Source organism: Chlamydotis macqueenii, chromosome 15 (assembly GCF_036417535.1).
Source record: "Chlamydotis macqueenii isolate bChlMac1 chromosome 15, bChlMac1.mat, whole genome shotgun sequence".
NCBI lineage: Eukaryota > Metazoa > Chordata > Aves > Otidiformes > Otididae > Chlamydotis > Chlamydotis macqueenii.
This window is the reverse complement of record NC_141570.1, coordinates 1,913,965-1,931,861: the sequence shown is the minus strand read 5'-3', so window position 1 is coordinate 1,931,861 and position 17,897 is coordinate 1,913,965. Positions and strand designations below refer to the sequence as shown.

At 46.3% G+C, this 17,897-nt stretch overlaps 1 long non-coding RNA gene across 1 annotated transcript; it reads right to left on the bottom strand.

The window, feature by feature from the left end:
- Positions 1–3: 3 nt before the first annotated feature.
- On the bottom strand, positions 4–17,508 carry LOC147598808 (uncharacterized). The gene is made up of 4 exons (XR_015260223.1): positions 17,377–17,508; positions 13,536–13,644; positions 8,505–8,586; positions 4–1,291 (listed from the first exon to the last, which is right to left on the bottom strand). It is a non-coding gene; the product is annotated as an uncharacterized LOC147598808 (long non-coding RNA).
- Between the last annotated feature and the right edge of the window lie 389 nt (positions 17,509–17,897).

Sequence of the window (17,897 nt, the reverse complement as noted above, 5' to 3'; positions counted from 1 at the left end):
AGAACTGTAATCCCAGAGATCCCTGTCTCCCTATCACCAGAAGTGGCCTTTCCCTCCACAAACCTTAAGTTATTTCCTTGCTGCAAAGTTCCTAGGACATAACTTTATGAGCTTTCCAGTTCCTGCAGGCTGCCCTATCTTAAAAACAAACCAACATTCTTACTGAAGAGATCACATTTGGTTTTAAGGGGTCTTTATGCAGTAGCTGCATGCTGCAGGAGCTGAGGAACGGGTTTGCCCTGCTCCTTCCTCAGCTGAATGACACATGGTGGTGTTCCCCATGATCTCCCCAGCCCTGTGCATCAGTAATCGGGGCGGTCTGATTTCGACTGAATTTGTGTTCTCCCCCAGCTAACGTTCAGCCTCTAAGCACTTCACCAGGGAAAACTTGGCAAGCATAATCTGCAAGAATAAAAATGAGACCTGCTGCAGATTCTAACAAGGGGTGGATATTAAATTATCTTCTACGCATTTCAGACTTCTTTTCCCCTTGGACCTGAGTCCCCAGGTCACTAAGGAATTGCCCAGAGCAACTAATTTTTTCTGGATGCAGTGGAGCTATTTTGCATCCTCAGATTTGAAAATCTTTCTTTGATCGCTCCATTAATGCTTTTCAAGAGAAGTTTTTTCCATAAGCCAGTTGTGTCCCAGGCTTAGGCTTGCCCCATCATGCCCACCTATAACTCGTGTTTGTGGCATTGAGAAAGGCCGGTGTTGACTCACAACATCACCACGTACCCAAGTGCGTATCTCTGCGTATTCCCAGTTTTCTTACCACATTTAACATGTTTATCAGCTCTTTTGGAATTAGTGCAACACCAATTCATAAATTTTGTTTCTCAGAAGTGTAGAGGATGCCCAATGTGAAAGTGAACCTCATCAACACCCATCCTAAACTACCCAAATCTATATAAACTTGAAATGCATCACTTTGTAAATAGATTCATGGACTCCTAGTTCAAAGCGAGAAGCTTCTTCTCCAAGAAATCCAAATGACGTATCCTTGAGAACGATGGGAGATCCTTCAATCATGTTTCAAACGCCAAAGCCTTCAGTGTCTTGCACCTTTTGGAAACTGGACATTGCGAGCAGGCTGTCCCCGACAGAGGGTCGGACAGGCATGTGTTGCTGGAGAGCCCTGGCCATGCTGCTGGACAAACTGCGGGTCCAAGTAAGAGTCAAACGAGAGAGCAACAAAGATCGCACGGCTCAGCAGGCTTCTACCATCTGCAGTCAGTCCCACAGCTCTTCCCCAGGGCATCGGGAGGTGAAAGGCGAGAACAGGAGAGATCTGAAAAGCAGAAAAACCAACACTGAGCCTCAGCCATGGATGAGGAAACCAGGGGAGGGGGCAAGTAGAGTGTCAGGAGTTTCTGCTCATGCGAGCCAGGAAGTCATGCATACCTAACAGGGGTGCAGAGCACCCCCCTTATAGGGAGAGAAAGCAGACTTCACAAAGGTAAGGAGGAACTTTCACCTGTAAATGAACCAATACTTTCCTTAGTTGTGTTCAGGGCAGCCGAGCAGAAGCATCCAGTACCTGCCACTTGTGTTCATCCTGCAGCCACGAGCACAGATCCAAGAGTGCCAGGTGTGGTGTGAACAAGGTGGGCTGATTCAAAGAGCACATAGTTGAGGAGATAAAGACGGACAGAGGAGCTCAAAGATGGAAGGACAGGCAATGATTTCAACACAGTAAGAGGTGAACCACCATCACATTTTTGCACGCTTCATACCAAAGCAAAATTCTGATTATTCCATAGAACGAGGCTGGAGCTGATTTGTGGTATTGCATCTGCTTGAGTAAGCCTAAGTGAGAGTCACAGCTCACCGAAACAGGTCTCCAGTTAGAGGATTTTTAGCTCTTGGATGTGATGCCACATCCAGCTTCACCACTGTGCAGCACTGAAAGCCGGGAACAGCAGTTTGAGCTGTGGCAGGCTTTCCTGCACTTTCCAGACCCCAGCCCAGCCCGGCGCAGGGAAACAGCCACGTCACCGCAGAAGGCTCAGCACTGCTCCGCCTGTCCGCGCAGTTTTCAGAGCAGGGTAGGATCACCCTGATGGATGGCCAGAGAGGAGAACGCCAGTCTCGCACAAAGTGACACTGACTCTGGAAAAGCAGGTTTTACACACATAATTCAGCAACAACTTCATGCTAACCAGAAGGGACATGGTCTAGGAGCTTTATTCCTATTATCTGAACATCCTTGGCAGCATGCAGTGATCCAGGTGTGACTAAGCAAGAATGAAATATTCCCAGCCCACACCTGGGCAGACGAGTCTTTCAGGGGACAGAGCCTAGCACATCCTCAGCTACCACCTCCCCAGAGGCAGAGCCCTCCCTGTCATTAGTCTCACCGGCACCACGTCCCCTTCCTAAGCATCGCTGTCCCCACCCTTTCTGAACTTTTCTGATTTTGCAGCATCAGGCTTCTCGGCTGCAGACAAATGGGAACACACAACATGTAACAGGAATCCTGGTAAAACTTGCTCTCAGTGGGAGACAACTAGAGATCTTCTCTTATCCAAGAAGTACGGAGCTGGGAGGGGTCTCAGCCTGCCCAGTCCACCCTTTGCACCACGGTGCATTGTAAATACTTAGGCTGACAGAGGTGCAGCCCTTCCAGAGGCCCGTGAGGGGGATTTTAGAGCTCACCCATAATAACCATCACTTCTAATTCAACACAATTACACAGAAGACCTCTCTCTGCCTCACTTCCCTCTCACATTCCTCCCTTTCCGTAGCTTCCTTTTCCCTAAACTGAAAAAAATCCAATGCCTTCATGTCACCTCCTTCTCCTCCTGGAAATGTTCAAGGCCAGGTTGGATGAGGCTCTGAGCAACCTGATCTAGTTAGAGATGTCCCTGCTCCTTGCAGGGGGGTTGGACTGGATGGCCTTTGAAGGTCCCTTCCAACACAAACCATTCTATGATTCTAAATCACCTTCCCAGTGACAGCAAGTGGGGAGCGAAGCCCAGTTCTGCATCGCAATCTCTAACGCACACACTGAGAGGGCAGGGCAGGAGGGGAGGCAATGAAATTTGCAGTGGGTGGGCAGGAGCGGGACAGGTCTGAGATGCGGTTCGTACCACGAGAAAATGAGTCAGTGCCTTAATTACCCTCTTCTCACCTGGCCTGACTGTGCATGTGTAGCATCAAGTATGGCTTAAGTGTTCTTCAGGAACACCGAACTACAATTGATTGCTGAGGTGTTCCTGCCATGTTAAGCCAGGTGTGGTAACAGACAATAAATCCTTCCCTGCCCCATCTCCACCACGCACGCCACACACCCTGCTCAGCCCAAAGTCGTGGCACTTCCCTGTGATTTTCACCCAGAACAAAAGGGGCTTTGAGCTTTCTCAGAGAAGTCAGGTCTCCCACTAGCTCAGGAGAGCGCTCTGGAGAAGAAGTCTGAGCAGATACACCCTCACACCACAGGTGAAAAACCCCCAACAGCCACGGGGCCCAAGGGCCAGCAAACTGCAGAAGACAGCAGTAGCCCAGAGGGGCTGATATGGAGCATTTCACCAGTGGGGTTGGTACTGGATGCACAGGATGGGGCTCAGGCTTTTACTAACATCAGACCACAGCTGAGCTCCTCTGACACCTTCGCTGGGTCCAGACAGCCCCATCAGGGCACTCCGCTGCATCAACCCCAAACACAGAGCACGACCCAGAATCGGAACGAGAGGTTTAAGAACAGGAACAGAGCACAAAATTAGAAAGTTTGCTGAAGAGAAACCAAAAGAGGCAGTTAAAAGAGTAAAATGTCGCAGGTGGTGTGGAAATTCCATAAAGGCATACTGATGGCTGAAAGAAGTGCATGCCACTGAACAAAGAAAGTCAAACTGTCATAACTGAGCAGAATGGCAAAAGAAGTTATTGAAAGTAAGAAAGTATCTTTAAAAACTTAAAATAACTTGACGTTATTTTTCTGTTTCTTACAGAATCACAGAATCATTAGTTGCCTCATGAAGAAGAACTCTGTCAGAGCCCTGCTGGGACAACATGATCCAGTTCTAAAAAGAGCATCTGGAGACATACAGCTCTAGAAGGGAAACGAAACTCATTCTTTGTTTCCATGTCCATCACACCAGACCCCTTCATTACACAACCTCATCTAAGAATGAATCTAATTACGTAGATACTGTCAGAAGAGGTAACAGAACAAAATCACACCAAAACGCCCAGACAAGGTCGACTACATCGAAGAGTCCTGGAGAAGCCCAACACGACACAGCTGCGGTATCCAGCCCTTTCCTTGAATTACCCTTTGGATCAGCCAGGAGGGGACTGACACAACAGCAGCTTTTAGGAGGATCTCCAAAGGAAGCTGGACAGAGAACCAGAAAGGAAGAGAGACATCGTCCTGGTTTTGGCTAGGGTGGAGCTAATTTTCTTCTCAGTAGCTGTTGTGTTCTGCATTTAATATGGGATTTGGTCTGTGATGAATGCTGATAATACACTGATGTTGTTAGTTGTTACTAAAGAGACCGCAGACACTTTCCAGCTTCCCAGATTTCGCTAACGGGCAGGTACAGGAAGCTGGGAGGAGTATAGCCCGTACAGTTGACCCAAACTGGACAAAGAGAGTATTCCAGGTCATAAACATCATGCCTAGTAAGCGGCGGTTGGCCAGGGGGCAGCTCTCTCTTGCTCCTTTGCTTGCTGCTTGGTTTTGTTTCCATGATCGCTGCTTTGGACAGGCTGTACCAGTCATTGGGTCTTTGGGTGGTGAGAAATCATGCACTGTTCATTTTGTATATTTTAGTATCCCTATATTTTGTTATTGTTATCATCTTCCTTTGCTATTCTACTAAACTGTCTTCATCTCAACTCACGAGTTTTTCTTTCTTCCTGATTCTCTCCCCCATCGCACTGGGAGTGGGGGGTGTGGTGAGCGAGCAGCTGCGTAGTATTCGATTGCTGACTGGGGTTAAAACCACAACAGAGATGAAGGTCAAGTCTCAGCCTAAAATAAACCTCTTCTCTATGGTGGAGCAAGGAACACAGGGGCTTGCTGCTAAAGTCAAGTGAGCCCCCTACAAAGGGTTGTGTCTAGAGCTGTCAGAAGGGGATAAAGACAGAAGTGATGCAAAGCCTGTGGTCTGAGGTATAAACAGCTCCAAGCCCACAAAAATGGTATTATGATAGAGTCACCACTTGCGCTAGCTCTTCCTTTTATTCTCCCTGTAGAGATCTCAGGCTTACTGAGACTTGGCACACAAAAGGAAGACTCCTCAATAATTGAAACAAGTCTGTGTGAAACCTCTCCCTTCCTTATCTCTCCAAAAACGCAAACAAGGAAACACTGCTAAAAAAAAAAATGCCCACATGTGAGAACCGTGATTTCAGTGGCAATGAACCAACTAGCATTGCTCCATGGTTCACTGCTTCCTCCTGCCCTCATTCCCACTCCTCCGGACCGAAACCACTGTCATCTACCTGCAGAATCACAGGAAAGAAAGTCAGGAGGGCTCTCCAGGCATTCATCAGAACATCTCCCGGCTTAAGATTACATCAGTCTTACAACCGCTTTGCCTGGAGCAACGTTCTGGGTTGGCAGCCTGAAAGGTTCTGGGTTAAGGCAGAAGATGCATTTTTGGAAAGCCTCATCTTGCAGGTAACTTATAAATTTTTCTTCTTGAAGATACTGCTGTGGTCAGTGTTGACAAGAAGAGAGCTTCAGCATGATTAGGCCACTGTGGTGTTTGCAGCAAGAAGCATTTTGGCCCATTTCAGCTGCACAGCCACCTTTCTCTGCAAACAATGGATTCATAGGACCAGAGAGATGGTTTGGACGAGAGAAGGAGCTGGCTCTCCACAGCGGCCACTGAATTGCAGTTCTATCTCAGGGAGAGGCAGATACCAGAAGTGGCCATTGGCTCAGAAAGCAACTGAGCAAAAATTATACCCTCAGATTTATTATCAATGCAGGTACAGTTTCAAATTGACAGGAGCGATTCTTATCTCGGTGCAGACCTTTGCAAGAATGCGTAAGCGCACAGGTCACATCCAGCTATGTGACTCCGTGGAATTACCTGCCTGCTTGTTAAATGTCAACTAGAGAGATTTTTCTGAACAAGGCAATATTTGTTTCAATAAGCAGCTTGTGTCACCTCTGTTTGCTTAAACATTCAGTTACAAGCAGGGAATATGTGAAAAGAAACATTACTGGCTTCAAGATGTTACTGCGCCCACACCTACAAATGCCACTGAGGTCACCAGAACTTGACACCGAAGGTCTGTGCTTTACAGCTCATGCGAGACCGTCCATCTGTCCTCACCTGCCTGCGCTAACCGGCCTTCGCTTGAGGCTACTTCTAAGTTGCTAAGGAGGAGAGAGCAAAGCCAAGGGTCTCGGAGACCTGCCTATCATCAAACACGCCGAATCCTCAGTCACCTAAGGAGTAACACCCAATCCTGATTTATCCCCCCGTTGTAGGAACTCCAGAGCAAACCCTGCTCCAGCCACACAACACTCCCAAGAGCTCTTCCCTGCACGTTGCTAAAGGAAGTGTCACCGAGACTAACACAAAGGCAGCGGAGGTGATTAAGACAGTATAAAAAGGCCAAATAGCATCAAGTATCAGTTCATAGCTGGAAGTAAAACTCAGCCACCACATTATACCTTCCCAGAGGTTTACACAAGAGATTTTGCTTGCTTTCTACCTCCTTCTCTCCTCTGTAATCTCCTCTGTAATGTTTGTGTTACACAAAGTCAAGAAACCAGCTACATCTAACACTCAAACTTTGTCCTGAATTACAAGCCCAGCCAAAAAAAAAAAAAAAAAAAAAATTACTCTGACATTTGACTTTCCCCTCTCCACAAGGTTTCTATTCATGCTGGTGACCAACTGGCTGCAGTAGATAGCAGAAGTGTTGTTTAGTAATGCTCTAACCCTACCCACGTAGCTACCCATCAGGGCAGGGTCTTGAGGCTCTGCCTGTTGGAGACACTCCCGACACAGCGAGGAGTAAGACGACTGACCAGTTTGGAAGACCAGTTTTCAGCTGGAGGAGTCTCAAAGCTGACATATGCTCTCAGAAACTCAGCCCAGCCTTGAAAAGCTGCTCAGGAAGAACCAGGCTATCATGACACCGGCCCCTCAGCCATCAGCCCTGGCGTGCCGTGGTACTCACAGCATTACAGGTATTTGGCACCCAGCACTCCAGGAACAGCACTACTGGTGTCAGCTGCTGTGCCATGTTCTCACAGCTCCCATGTCCTTTGGCTGAGCGAGTCCTCCCAAAGCACACACTTTCCAGGGGGCCAGGCAAGAAACAGAGAGATGCTGTGAGCACCCAGCAATGCTCCTGCCATTTCTGGCTCTGTTGTGAGTATCGTCAGCACTTGGCCATCTCTACCATACACTGAATCGCAGCAAATTACAGCTATAATTGGCAAGCACTCCTTATTCTGAGGTACAAAGAAGGTCTGCCGCTGTATTTTACAGCTTCAAGAAAATAGTCTCCTGTATGAGTCAGACACCTGCGAAGAAACTCTGCGTGTTCTCAGTTGCTTCTCCTTACAGCAAGGCTGACACCTTGCGATGCAACAGAGCAGTCTAACCTGCCCTCTCCTTTACATATAAATACATATATATACACACATGTGTGCGCACAGTCACCTGTAGTGGGTGACAGGTCACACACAGCCCTAAAAGAAGGAGGGGGAAAAGGCAGAGCCCATGTTACGAAAGTCAGAGATCCAGCTGACAAACAGGAAAGCTTAACTCAATTTCTAGCATGACTAAAACCCATCTCTCACTCTCCCTAAACCCCCAGCAGCCAAGGGACCCCAGCCCTACTCACGCGAGTAGATTCTCCCCATGCTCATGTAGCACCTTGCTACGATGAGCACCTGCAAGGGGTTTACAGCTCACAGAATCCAGCTTTGCTCCGCCACTTGCGCTGACCTGCTCTAGGGTAAGAGAAGGAAGGTTTAACCCCTTCCTGCTGCATGTCTGTGTCTGATGAAAAGTAAACACGTACCAAGCAGGACAATCAATGAACGTGCCTGAACATCACATCCAAAATAGCACATGGAGCCACAGGCAGGCATTCTACCTGGTTGTGTCCTTATTTTCCAGGACAGGAAAAGCAGGAGAAATATAGGACATTAAGCATGCATCACAAATTACATGGTAAGGTCAGAGCTGTAGAGAGAACTGAGGAGGGGGAAATGAAGAAAAGCACTGCAGGGCCAGTTTTTGTTGCTCCTGCCTCCTGCAACCTGTCAGCCCTCCAGGCACCCACAAGATCACTGCACTAAGCCAGCCGAGCTGGGCTCAGCCCTGACCCCTCCACAGCACCTCTGTGGAGCAGGCAAAGCAAAGCAGCACCTTGCTGTGTGGGCTCAGGACATCCACCCCTGCGACCAGGCTGCCACAAGGAACATGCAGGCACCAGAGGGCACCAGGAGCTCAGCCCTGCCAACCCACCAGCTCTCTGCTGGGAGAGTCTCAGCCACCACTGGAGGTCTCTGCTAAGTCACTCACCTGAGGAAAGCCGTGGGGAAGAAGCTGCTTTAACCAAGATGGAAGATTTCAAAAAACAGTCTCCGTTCTCGTGGAAGCTCTACTGAAAAATATTCAAGACAAACGTTAGTCACTTCTGTTATTCTTTTTTCAGTCATATATTCTACTTCTGATTTCATTCCAATTCAAAACAAAACCATATTTTGAATCGTGACTCTCAGACAGAAACAGGTAGCCATCACTAGCCCCCTCTAGACAGACGACCACGCAGCCCTCCTTCTTGTGCCTCAGCCCCTGACCCTCCTGTATGATCCAGCCGGTTCTCTCCTTCTCTATGAGCACCTGCTGGTGGCTTGTCAAATGAACAAAAGGAAAAATCCGCCTCCACAGCTGTCTTCATGCTAGAGCAACAGCTTATATGAAACTAAGTGTGATGGACTGATGTTACTGTCAAAGCTGACTTAAGCCTGGACACGGAAACTGAGTAATGTCTGCAGCAGCTACTTCCAAAAAGATTTAACTGCTACTGGAAAAAAAAAAAAAGTTTGCAATTATTGCTGACTTAGCCTCCTTAATGCTATGATTCTTCAGTCTGCACTGTAAATCTTTCCATGGTGCTTGTTTATCCTCTAGTTTTACATACTCACACTACACATTGAACAATACACTGCCCTTTGACTTGCCAAGAAAAGGTCCTCCTCCATCCCTAGAATAAAACATTGCTCGGCAAGAGTCTGTGAGTGTCTTCAGAACACGGTTCAAGAAAAAGCCACAGTTAGCAAATCAGACACTGATTTGCTAACTCACACTCAGACACTCACAAATCAGACAAGTTCATAAAAACCTGAGCAACCGAGGGCTTTCAGAAACTGGCCACCTGGGCCACCTTCAGCCAATCCTTGTTGAAAACGGGAAACTGCTTCTCCGTGGATTTGATCCATTTTGAGTCATCAATTGATTTTTAATTCTGGGCAGGGTGCCCTGCATGACACCCTTCTAACACTGACGCCTTTGCAGGGCAGGAACTCGCTCGGGTCTCTCACACCCAAAGGCGGCTTCACAAGCACACAGCACCTTCACAGCAGGGTAACTTGGCTACAGTACAGTAACGTACTGCACAGCAGGGGAGGGACCACCTGCGTCCCAAACCTGCAGTCCCACAGCCCACGTGTCTGCACTAAGGACTAGGGCTGGATTCTGCAACGTAGACACCGCTTTGACAAATGCAAAATCCCAACTGCTTTTGTTGTAACTCCAGCACTGCAAAGGAAACACCTCTGTGTGTGTAATGGGCTATCACCACGTAACCAAGCTATGTGAAATACTTCCATCATGTTGTCTTATTAATTCAGCTCTATTAATTACATAAATTCAACGGGCGCTGGGATTATAACGTGAAATTTGGCCATTTTGACCATTTTATCTGCTAACTTCAAGTGAACATCATTTGGAAATATCACGTTCTGCAAAATGCAGACTGCACAGTGACCATTCCCCACAGGCAGGGCAGAAAGCTCTGACCTGGCCATCACAGTCCTTTTTGGAGAGTCTCCATACAATATGATACACTCTTTTTGGAGAGGGAAGAGCTAGGCTTTGCTCATTTTCTACAATGCTATTCCCCGTGGCTTTGCACTGGGGTCCCTTTTCAATCCTGCCTTCTCACTGATGCTCATTACCTCTCTCTTTCAGCTGGCAATAACCACTATTAAGAACAATGCTGTGAGGAAGAAGATGCTCAGCCAGTTCACAGGCGACGGTGAGGCAGACTTCCCAGCTTTCAGCCCTGCTGAATGGACTCACTTGCTGGCAAGACTCACTCTGCTGCTGCCGAGTGCTGGCAAGGAGGACACCAAACTCTTCCTGTCCCACATTTCTGGTTGTGACACTTTCAGAGCTCTGTAAGTACACGAGGGAAGTGTCCTTTTTACTGTGCGCAAAATTAAAAAGGGGACTGTCAGGAAAGAGCAAGGAATTGCGAGGGCAGCACTGTGCTAAAGAACATCTGTGCAAGAGTGTCACTTACAGAAATGCTCCATCAGGCAAACAAAACAGCCAGGGTCAGATCTGCCTTCCGTTGAGTAAAACTGTGCAAAGGGAAATAAAAACATTTGCTAATACAGTACAAAGTCAATTATAATTCCTATTAAATTGATTTTACCTGTTTGTAAAATAGTGTAACTAGGAGCAGTAGGATGAAAAAATATCAGGAAGAGATGAGAGGAAATATCCTGTCGAACGAAACCAGTTAAGCTGAGATATAAATTCCAAAGGAAACCGCACAGACAGTCACGTCTGGGCCACACAGAACAGGGGAGACCATGCTGCCAACAACAGTCCTGCTCTGACCCAGGAAAGACAGGAAAATGAACAGCAGGGTTTGGCCCCAGAATAGACATCTCTAATCTGGTCTTGAATTTCCCTTTTCTGGCACAACTGTGTTCTTACAGGTTGACACGACACAGCTCTGCTTTCTGCATCTGTACAGGACTTGTGTACCTCTAGGAAATGGTTCAGATCTAGCAGTTTATACTGGCTATTCAGAAAACACTCTGAAATTAACCTGGCAACACAGGGAGTGAGGCTAATTACCCACTTCAGGACCTGTTCAGGGGTTAACATATTCGAGAAGCACACAAAGGGATCACTAGGGGAGGCTGTGCTATCAGTCTCTAAGGGCTTCTGACAACCGCCCAGACAAACATCTGTGCAGAGCTAATCCTGCCCTGCGGCAGGGATCTCAAACACCCGTGGCGGTCCAGCCTTTCACATACAGATCACAGCCAGTAAGAAACGAAGCAACATGCCATTTCATAACAAGTAAGCTTTCCCTTTTTCTCTTTCATTTCATGAAATTCTGTTCATGCTGGAGTAACATCTCTCCCATCTACAGCACCATGGCATCAGCTGGAAAGCAGGAATTAAATCTTTCCCATGTGATTTCCCTCCACAGCGTGTCCTCCTTGAGCCAAGTGTACATGTCCCTGTCGCCCGTGAATCAGCAAGGCATCTGTAGCGCTTTGCTGGCCTTCCTTGAAAACCAACACACCATGACAGGTAACATGGAGGTAATCGGAAAGAAAAAGGAGCCTCTCCAGTTCCTCAGTGCCTTCCTAGAGGCCTTCAACACTTTTGTCCAGAAGGTAAGTAACCCAACTGCCTGCAATAACCGAGTCCTTGGGAGCAGAACAGGTCACAGGGGAACTTTCAGCCTTCCAACTCTACGACCCTCATGGCCAGGTACAAAGTAAATCTGGAAGATGAGCCAGGAGTTCCTCCTGCCACAGCATGATCTTAACCTCAGTCCAGCCTTTACTCTGGCTTAATTTCTGTGCACAGACAACTGTGAAAGTTTCTTCCTCCAAGGAACTTTGGGAAGCACCCCCACCACTCCAACCTAGAACCAGGATGTAAACAGCAAGGGTTTCTCCAGTGCCGATCTGTGGTAACCTGATGCCTTAGGAAAGGTTCTGGACCAGGACCCTAAAACTGTTAACATCCATTAAAACATTTCTGTATGAGTGAGCCAGGGAGACTCTGCTGCCTGCCCTACTCCTGCTGGGCTCAGGCTGTTCGTACAAGCTCACAGTAAGCCAAGAGGAGAAGCCTCAGCCCCAGCCGCGCTTCATACGCAGTGTGACCATGCTGACTGCCACAACAAAAACAGTGGCTGTGGGAGTGTAAGGCAAAGGAAACACAAGCACCTGGCCTGCTTTGCTGTCCAACTCTGCTGACAAAAGAAAACCCGAATTGCCAAGGTCAGCTCCCCAACAAGGCCACAGCCAGGTCATATTTCCAACTTTTATTGTTAAACAGGGGAGGAAGGAAGGGGAGGAGAGCAGCAAAGAAGAGAAGTTGTGGCTATTTTGCCAATTTTTCTTCCACCACTTTTTCTGCTTCAATATTCAAGGCTTTCTAACAGCTCTGCTCATCACCTGCTTCAATTTCTTCCTCCTTCCTCAGAGCTCTGATTTCCTAGGAAGCACTAAAGTTCGAGAAACCATGCTAACAATGTCAGCTGAGATCATCTTCCCACAAATTACCGACATGTCCCTGGAAGACACATCGACATGGCTGCACAGACTGCGCATTCTGCTCCCCTACGTGAACGCAACCGTGCTGGAGCTGCTGCCCCTCAGCGTGCCATGCCCGCACTACCAAGCTCTGTAAGTGCCTGCCCGCAGGGCTGCAGCTGCTTTGGCTTTGTGTTGCTACAAGGGCATCACAAGGGCATCACAAGTTATTGGTCAGGCAAGAGCTGCTTTTTACCTTCATGCTTACCGTTGGGTGCAACCAACATCAATGAGACTGCTCTAAAGGGGACATTTTCCTGTAGATAGATACCAAATATTAATCTTTGTTCTCAAACACGCCATAAATGCTATGGCCCAGCAGAAAACAAAACTGGTTACCCACGTGCTATGGGCCAACTATGAGCACCCGCCACCTTTGGTTTGTCAGCATTAAGAAGTTCTCCTTATTCCACTACACTCATCTCTGCTGCTTTACCCACATGGAAATCATGTCTTATTTTTAATCATCTCTTATTTTACGGTTTGTTCTCAGCATTGCAGCAATTGATGGAGTCTACTCAGCGTTGTCAGCACGGAAGAAACACGATGTGTATGAGTTTCAGAAGGCCTATTTGACAGCCCAGTTCAGAGACTCAGGTAAGATGCCTACACACAAGTAGTATTTGTATAGAGCATCTTTCTTATTCCAAATATTGAAGGTTTTTATGCCTAACAATCACATATTTTCCCAACACTGAGATTCAGTCACCTCTGCTGTTCATTATAACCCTGGGAAGTTCACAACAACCCTGTGAAAGAGGAAGGGAAATCACTTCTCATTTTGAAGCTACAGGGAATACCGGTGTAAGGAAGTACGGTATTATAGAACGAAAAGGATGTAGGCAGAGGAATAGGATTTTCATTTGGTGTAACCAGTGCCCCAGTCTGGAAGTGAATCAGAGTGCAGAAGATCAGACCCTGCACTTGCAATAGGAAGAAGATGAGCCATTCTTCTGTTAGTAGATATTTAATTACTCACATGAAGGACGCCTAGACGCCTCCTCCAGCATATGTTGCGGCTTTTCACTCCTTCGGTCTGTTTTGGTTACAGGATCAGCGCGCCAGGACGGAACCACTGGAACCAAAGACTGGTTGCAAAACAATTTGGGAGAGATCTGTTCAGTAGCTAAACTAAGTGACCTTCATACCTTTTACCCAGACATTGCTGCAGTAAGTTTTACTAGTCTATGCACTAAACAACAGTAAAATTACCCCCAGCGTCCACGCAAAACAGACAGCCTCCTGGGCTCTGCATTTACAATAATCACTAAGGGCAAGATGCAGGCGATTCCTCAGACAGTGGCTGCCTCTCTCAAAGCAGGGATCAGCTCGGGTTCATACGGGACAGATTACTAGATGTGACCCGTGTGCAGCATCAGGGGTTGAAATACACATTCCAGCTGCTTGCCTCTCTCTTCACAGCCTCTCTTTGATGAAAGATATCATTGATATCGCTGGTTACCAGATCCAACACTAAGAGCTTGGGATATGTCTGAAACATAGAGGCATATTCTGCTAAGAGTGGTGAAGGGAACTTCTTTTAAGTTATCTTCAAAATCAAATTGGCTTAAAGGCCACTGTAAAAATTGCTTTTGTGGGTATTGCCTTTTCAAATTCCTTCAGACAATGACTTCTTAAATCATACTTTGTCTCCAAAAATACTAGAAGTTATTTGCTCAGGTCTACTAAAATACCAGCTACGTTCTAGTATTCTGAGTTTAGTCTAATCAGTAGCAATGGGCTGCACACCCTTAGGACACAGTGAATTAATCTTTCAAGCTGCCAGTGTCATACCAAGCTGTAACTGCAAGAATGTAAATGATGCACTAAGAAATGTGACAAAGGGCAACAGCATTAAGACCAACAGGAACTGAATCCTGCTAGACTAATATTTGATTGGGACGGATGTATCTAAATGTTATTATAATACTGGTTTTACAGGAAAGACAGAAATTGCATTAATGAAATAATTCAAGTACATCTTGAAAAATCAAACAATTATCATTTTATGCAAAAACCAAAGATTTTTCTCTTCATGTGATGTTCTATTAAAAAAACTGCACAGCTGTAAACCATGCCTTAGACAATGTTTTAATTTCATACACTCTGTAAGCCAGTGCTAGTATTTATTAAAATCCTGATTTTTGTTTAAAGGATTTGTGTGACACTACCTATCCAAGCATCAATAAAAGTAATGCTGAATCACTTGGTGTGTTTCCTATTGTTTCAGACATCTTATTGAGGGTACTTAAATTAAACTGATCAAGTAGGTGGTGGTACAAATATACTAGTTGCTACTGGTTGAACTAAACTAAAAAGTCTGTAATTTCAAAACAATAACCATCCTTACAGAGATGCTGAAAGCACACCCCATCACCCTGTACCAAGACAGCTAGAAAAAAAAAAAACAACACCTTTTTCCTCTGAGCAAAATAAGCAGTTTTATATGAGGAGAAAGAAAACACAGTGAGGTTACTTCAGTACCACTTTTATAGAATCACATTTCAGTACAAGGCTGCCTTTTAACTGGGTAGACAACTGCACACAGACACATTCAGTCTGGTAAAGTCCAAAGAAAACACTGCATTTACACCAGCATTACCCAGCTCAGCTTCCGGTTGCCTTTTATTTAAATTCCCAGAGCAGACAGTACTGTACAAGAGGCCAGAATCCCTGGAACATAAGCCTACCACCTAGTACAACAGGTAGAGAGAGAGACAGACTCAGCAGATACTCAATTTTACAAACAATTGAGCTAAGCACTAATGACAAGCCAGCCTTACCTAAAGTCCTTTAGCCTGGTAATCATTATTTGGCAGCTTTATTTAGGATCTTAAAGACTGGAGCAGGTGATGTCCTATGAACAGTCTCAGCCAGGTCATTTCTGCCAAAGGGATTAGTGTGGAAAAGATGGCAATAAAAAAAAAAAAAAAAGGTCAAGCCAGAGCAGGGAAAGGTGGGAGGGAAAAGGAAACTGAAGTGATAAGGAGGAAGAGAAAGGGCTATTGCAGATGGATGCTGCACACAGGAGACAGCGGAAGGTGAAGATCCCAAAGAATATTCCTTGGCAGATCTCACATCAACAAGTGTTAACCAGCCACGGGTTTTCATGCAGTTTTATCAGATTCTCCTTAAAGCTTAAAAGGTACAGACTAGACAAACTAATTAACTAATTAAACACTTGACAGGTAAGGAACTCCTGCTGATATGTAACAGCCCATTTCCAGCGACATATCTGACATTCTCCCCTGGAAGGTTCTTTATACAAAACAGAAGGGTTTTTCACCCTCATCCTCCTAACAGATGTGGCACCAGACTATTCCCACCTCACTGTTCCATAAGAAAGTGTGGATCCGCTCTGGCACAGCCTACTTTTTGTCTTCTCAAAGAGCACTGCCCACAAACATCTGCAGGACCTTCCCTGACTGTCTGGTGGAGGAGTTTGCTTTAGAGCCGCTTCCAGCCACAGCCTTGACGTAACAGCAAAGATGGCGTTTCTCCTTAGTTTAAAGTTCTGATCTCAGTACCCCAGAAGAGATGGCACGGTTGACTGCTAACTCAACACGGACCATCCTGGAAGACACCCTCTCCATCACGGCAGCACTCGAGTGCAGATCCTATTACACAGTCGACAGATACATGAGCCAGTTTTAACGTGTGCGCTGGCCAGGTCAGTCCTAACGGATCCCACGGGTTCTCCAGCTCCCACGTGACAGTACTGGGGGAAGGTCTATGCCATGGTTAACTGCCCTCACTGGACAGAGAGCAGCTGTGGTAAATACTAGACAACTTTATAAGGAGAGATGTCAGCAAGGGGCAAGCTAGTGATCAAGGAAATGGATTTAAACCGTGGACGGGCAATGAAAATATTTCATTATTTTTACAACAATGCTGCAGATGTTCCCTTAATAGCCTCTTCTGATCTGAATGCGTATCCAGAACCTCAAGCCATATCAATGGTTTTGCTCCTCTTTATATCACAGGTAAATCTGACCTCCTTACCCAGCACGCTGGTTAGAGACGCCATACTGAAGACAGTACTACTGAAGCTGAGACCTCAACTCCCAAACTTCTCCAGTGAAACCCGGGCAACCTGGGTTCCAGCAGCAGCTGCCCTTATTGCTGTTTAGTATGAACAAAACCTATCTGGGATGGCTAGGGACCAACATCTCTTGTGATTCCTATAAGCAATGTGAGTTTACCCTGACTCTTAGGGTTACGGCAGCATTGCAGTTAGAAGCTAGTGTTTCAGCTGAGACCTCCATATTTTGGATTTCTAAGACAGAACGACTAAGCTCTGACTCCCTTAGCATTGTTTATTAGCTGAAACCAAACACAGAAGTGCTAGGCAGGAATTGCATTGAGATCTTCCAGCTCCCTTAATTTGCTTGTCACTGTTAGAAAGCTGTGAGCAAGTCCCATGCATTCCAAAACATTTTTCTGTTCATACAAATTGAAATATTCGTGAGCCTCTTCTGTGAGGTCCAATTGAAAGACATGAGAGCCTCGGGCACCACCCAGGCCACACAGAAGGTTAGAAACAACGGGCCAACTTCCTTAAAACTCCAAACAAATGCAGTTCCTTTCTGAAAATGTCCTCTTTTATTTCCCAGAGTCAAAGGATTCAACATCGCTAACGAGTCCTTTTCACCTTCCAACAAAATCGACACCTATAACAGCTACGTTAAAACCTACCTGAGCCAACAATCTCATTCAACAGGTAACAGCGCCACGAAGCAGAATAATTCTAAAGCCCAAAGGAGAGAGAGTGATCGCAGAGTTTATTTCCAGACCACAAAATATCAGTCAGGGGTTCCTACCTTCACTCAGATGCCCACGTGGCCAGAGCCGACCTTCACTGAGTCGGAACAGAGCGCGTCCAGACTTGACTGACAGTGTCCTTGGAGCTGGTCCTGTCTGCGGGTCCCACTCGCACTGCACAGGAATATTTCCTGGTTAGGATCGGCTCTGCTGCAGTCCCTTAATTCAACAAATAATTTAAAACGGGAATGGCATCCTGCTTCTGTGCCTTTCACCAGCACCATCATGCCCACCCTGAAAGGACACAGGTCATCTCAGTCTGTAACACTGCCTTGCCAACAGACCTGTAGTTTTTATCCTTCTTCTAGGGATTGCCTGCGATATCCAAAGAGGAGTGAGAAACTGGATTGACATCAATCTTGGGAAATTCCTTCAACAATCCTCCATGCAAGACCTTATTCACTTCAACGCCAAATTTAAGGTTCTAAGCACTGCCAAGTCTCTATTATCTAACGACTGACTGAGCAACTCCACACAATTTTGTATGAATGCACCCAATTCTTGTATTGGTTTTTTTTTT